General features: G+C 41.8%; 1 protein-coding gene and 1 long non-coding RNA gene across 4 annotated transcripts in view; one reads left to right on the top strand and one right to left on the bottom strand.

Annotated features, from left to right (window-relative positions):
- Positions 1-4,027, top strand: part of LOC127661964 (uncharacterized) — a 137,452-nt gene extending 133,425 nt beyond the window's left edge. Inside the window, exon 3 of one of the 2 annotated variants that reach the window (XR_007972818.1) lies at positions 3,156-4,027. This is a non-coding gene — a long non-coding RNA (uncharacterized LOC127661964). Of the gene's footprint in view, positions 146-3,155 lie in introns of those variants that run through there. The other variant, XR_007972817.1, reaches the window with a different exon arrangement.
- LOC127661955 (tetraspanin-9-like) overlaps positions 1-5,000 on the bottom strand; it is a 320,984-nt gene that overhangs the window by 127,089 nt on the left and 188,895 nt on the right. The gene's annotated exons all lie outside the window — the stretch shown is intronic.

The raw sequence follows: 5,000 nt of genomic DNA, 5'->3' as shown, positions 1-5,000 counted from the left end.
TCTGTATAATACATTGGTAATCAGGAGGTTGCTGGTTAGATCCCCACAGTCACCACCATTGTGTCCTTGAGTAAGACACTTAACTCCAGGTTGCTCCGGGGGGATTGTCCCTGTAATAAGTGCTCTGTATAATACATTGGTAATCAGGAGGTTGCTGGTTCGATCCCCACAGTCACCACCATTGTGTTCTTGAGTAAGACACTTAACTCCAGGTTGCTCCGGGGGGATTGTCCCTGTAATAAGTGCTCTGTATAATACATTGGTACTCAGAAGGTTGCTGGTTTGATCCCCACAGTCACCACCATTGTGTCCTTGAGTAAGACACTTAACTCCAGGTTGCTCCGGGGGGATTGTCCCTGTAATAAGTGCACTGTAAGTCACTTTGGATTTATGATATTGGACCTCAGATCATTAGAAACCACACAGGAAATATCCATGGGCTCCTCTGCTATTAATATCACAGTCATAACCTGCTATGTGCAGGAACTGTGCTGGTCAGCACCACAAATAGGCTGTCACACGTGTCAAAGGTCAAACCACCAGCGGTATGATTATAAATGTCATATTGCGCTCAGAGTCCATCAAGCTTTGCCTCATTATTTTCTCATGCCTCAGCTTCAGATGATATGGCTATCACTTCACATATTTACCACAAATCTGCAGTCACACTTTCAATCGTCCATTTTTAAAGGTAACATGTCATTCTTTGATGTTTGAGTTATTTGTAGAGCACTTGGACACATGGACAAATGACCACAAGGCCCCATTTACACCTGGTATTGAGGAGGGTTCCCAACTTTTCACCATACAAATAACAACATAAAGACACACGACTTTAATGAGGAAATGAACTACAATGCCATGATGCCATCAATTGAAAATAATGGAAAAATTTGAAACTATTGATTTAAAGTTGTTGATTATAATTTAAGAAACAATATATTTTAATTGCATTCTATCTGCAAAATATTCAGATATATTGAAATATGTAAGTAGTGTGAGAGTTTCCTGAGCAGTACAACATTTGGTGACTTTTTGACTCTATATGCCATCTGAACATATAATAATAATAATAATAATAATAATAATAATAATAATAATAGGGCTCGATTCGATGAGTCTAAGTGGTCAGTAAAAAAGCGACACTTTTGGTATTCACGGTCAAAATTCACCGACCAATGAAAATGAATGCGAAAGACCAAAAAAAAAATAATAATAATTTTTTTCTGATTAATAAAAATGCAATCTATAAATCAGCCACAATGCAGAAAAAAGATAGATATTACAGGGTGAGACTCTAAAAAATCCTCAGTGCAACACACACACAAAGATCGCCCATTTAGCCTTAACAGACTGTAGGGGCAAGTGCTGTTAAGTGCTGTTATCGAGCACCTATGAAGGCCGGAACGGTACACGAGGGGGTGGGTGGTCAGCACCACGCCCGACCGCCTTTGTCTCCCCAGTGGTGATGTTTTACACACCGCACCAGGTACTCATTTTAGGCTGAGCCGACCTAGGGGAGGCCCGGGACCGGTTCAGATAATCATCACTGGTGTTGACCATGAGCGAGAATCGAACTCGGGTCGCCAGGTTCATAGCGCAGCACGCTAACCGCTACACTACCGCTCCCCACACACACACACACACACACAGACTCACACGCTCGCTCGCTCGCACGAACGCACGCACGCACGCACGCGAGGAGTTTAGAATGAATGCTTTAGAACGGACCAATCAGAGCAGAGTATGCTCTCTGAAAGGAGGAGTTTAGAATGAATGCTTTAGAATGGACCAATCAGAGCAGAGTATGCTCTCTGAAAGGAGGAGTTTAGAATGAACGCTTTAGAACGGACCAATCAGAGCAGAGTAGGCTCTCTGAAAGGAGGAGTTTAGAATGAACGCTTTAGAACGGACCAATCAGAGCAGAGTATGCTCTCTGAAAGGAGGAGTTTAGAATGAATGCTTTAGAGCGACCAATCAGAGCAGAGTATGCTCTCTGAAAGGAGGAGTTTAGAATGAATGCTTTAGAGCGGATCATTGAGCGAGTGGTTTTTTGACACTGGGGAAAAATGGTAATGCTGCAATTTAAATTATGAGTAAATTAAAGTGTTTTTTGATGCATGTAAATCTATTTTATGAGACATTTAAAACAAACCCAGACACATTTAAAAACCATAATAGGTGCACTTTATTTTTTTTAAATTGTTGCAGAATGATGGCTTGAACAGAAGCATACACCAACATGTGTTTGTAATGGGATTCTCACTGTTGCACTCCACAGGACAAGCACAGTATATTATTATAGAGCGACTGTAATATCACTGAGAGCCAGACACAGTCAGGTCTACCTGCTCTCAGCTGAAGCTGTAGTGCCCCACAGTCTTTTTGAGCTTAATTCGGTTATCTCTCAGAAATGACATCCCAATTATGTAGTCCTCTCTTCCCCGAGCACATCTCTCTTTGTCTGGCTGTCACGGCAAAGAGAAATAAAACGGCACTTAGTAAGCTGTAAATCATTATTTGGAGGGTGCAAGACATCTGCTGCTACTCCAAAAGCTCAAGAAGCATCTCAAGAGTAAATCGATGTGCGATACAGATGGGCACAGCATGTGCCATCTCAGACTGGCCTGAGACACTGCTAGTTATGCTAATAGCAATTCCCCCAGCGCGTCATGTTTGCTGAGCTGACCTACTTGACAACCCATGTTTAAAAAAGCATTTCTGGGTGAAAACTCAGCAGGATTCCTACTGAGAGAAATAGAGGAGGCTCTCGGAATGAGTTCTTGGGACTGTCGCACACTTGGACGCTCTGTTCACTTCCCTACATTTACCTGCCAGTTCTCTGATCTTGAACAGTGGACAGAATGTGGTGGCAGAGTGGGCTAAAGCACTGAACTAATAAGCAGAAGGTTGCTGGTTCGCTTCACACAGTCACCACCATTGTGTCCTTGAGTAAGGCACTTAACTCCAGGTTGCTCCGGGGGGATTGTCCCTGTAATAAGTGCTCTGTATAATACATTGGTACTCAGAAGGTTGCTGGTTTGATCCCCACAGTCACCACCATTGTGTCCTTGAGTAAGACACTTAACTCCAGGTTGCTCCGGGGGGATTATCCCTGTAATAAGTGCTCTGTATAATACATTGGTACTCAGAAGGTTGCTGGTTTGATCCCCACAGTCACCACCATTGTGTCCTTGAGTAAGACACTTAACTCCAGGTTGCTCTGGGGGGATTGTCCCTGTAATAAGTGCTCTGTATAATACATTGGTACTCAGAAGGTTGCTGGTTTGATCCCCACAGTCACCACCATTGTGTCCTTGAGTAAGACACTTAACTCCAGGTTGCTCCAGGGGGGATTGTCCCTGTAATAAGTGCTCTGTATAATACATTGGTACTCAGAAGGTTGCTGGTTTGATCCCCACAGTCACCACCATTGTGTCCTTGAGTAAGACACTTAACTCCAGGTTGCTCCGGGGGGATTGTCCCTGTAATAAGGGCACTATAAGTCACCATTATAACCAAATAACAGGTGAGACCAGGGATGTACAACATTCAGAACTGAACTAGGAATTAAATTCATGAAGTTGAATTGAGGTGGTCAAATAGGATGCTAAATTCTAATCTGAATATTCCAGGTTCAATACAAGCTCATTTGTGACAATGTTGATTAACACAAAAGCTATTTTAAATTTGCCCCACATTTATTTTAAAATCACTGTTACAGAGAGATACTTACAATGGAAGTGAATGGGGGCCAATCCAAAAACATTATACTCACTGATTAGTCACAAGATCAGGGATGGATTACCGACCAGCCAATGGGGCCAGTGCCCAGGGAACTTGACTACCAACCGGGGTGCCCTGGGATTTAAGGCAGAGCGATCTAGTTTGGTGATCCCCAATTGAAAAGCCTTTTGGGAATGAACGCTGACCCCCGGCTCAACCACTTTTGGGTTGAGGGAGGCCCTTGGAGATAATTGGTCCCCAGGCCTTTGCAATCATAATCCGTCTCTGCACAGGATGTACATATTATGCGTGTTGTTAACATGCTTTTGGTGTGATAAAACTGCTTATATAGTTACATGACATTGTATCACGGTGGCTTTTTTTATATAAATATTATATATATTAAATTTGCATTACTGCAATGCAAAACAGATTGTCAGTGAGAAACATCATTAAAAACAATGGGAATAGTAAAACAAAACTATTGTCACAATGCAAAAAATATTTTTTTTTGACAGGATTTAAGAATCACCCCAATAATAATAATAATAATAATATATAATAATAATAATAATGATCCACGAATGCTCTAATTTACCCCAAAGTCCTCAAAATCAAGACAAAAACTAAATATTTCTCTGAAAGGCAGTGTAAAACTAATAAAACTCCCCTGTTGTGTTGAACTTCACTGAGTAAATTCCTTTTCCTGCCATTCCAATTGAATTGGGGTGTGAACAGTTTCATTCATAAGGGAGCCAATTGTTAAAATCAGATTTTGCCCAACTGAGTTAGTTTGGCTGTCGTTGCTCTGATTACTGAATTCAGCAATTATGAAAGTGATTAATGGCATGAGATGATGTGCTACAGCAGGTGAACCACATGTTTTAATTATACACCCAGAACACAGGTATCTCTGAGGAACTCATGTCATTATCATTGGAAGCACGCATGAACACACACACACACACACACACACACACACACACACACACACACACACACACACACACACACACACACACACACACACACACACACACACACACACACACACACACACACACACACACACACACACACACACACACACACACACACACACACACACACACACACACACTCACACACACACACACACACACACACACACACACACACACACACACGTTGGTCTACCTATCATTATGAGGACTTTCCATAGACATAATGACTTTTATACTGTATAAACTATAGATTCTATCCTCTAAACCTAACACAACCCCTAAACCTAACCC

This window comes from Xyrauchen texanus, chromosome 21 (genome assembly GCF_025860055.1).
Source record: "Xyrauchen texanus isolate HMW12.3.18 chromosome 21, RBS_HiC_50CHRs, whole genome shotgun sequence".
Taxonomy (NCBI): domain Eukaryota; kingdom Metazoa; phylum Chordata; class Actinopteri; order Cypriniformes; family Catostomidae; genus Xyrauchen; species Xyrauchen texanus.
Note: the sequence above shows the minus strand (reverse complement) of the source record. Positions and strands in the feature narration are given on the sequence as shown.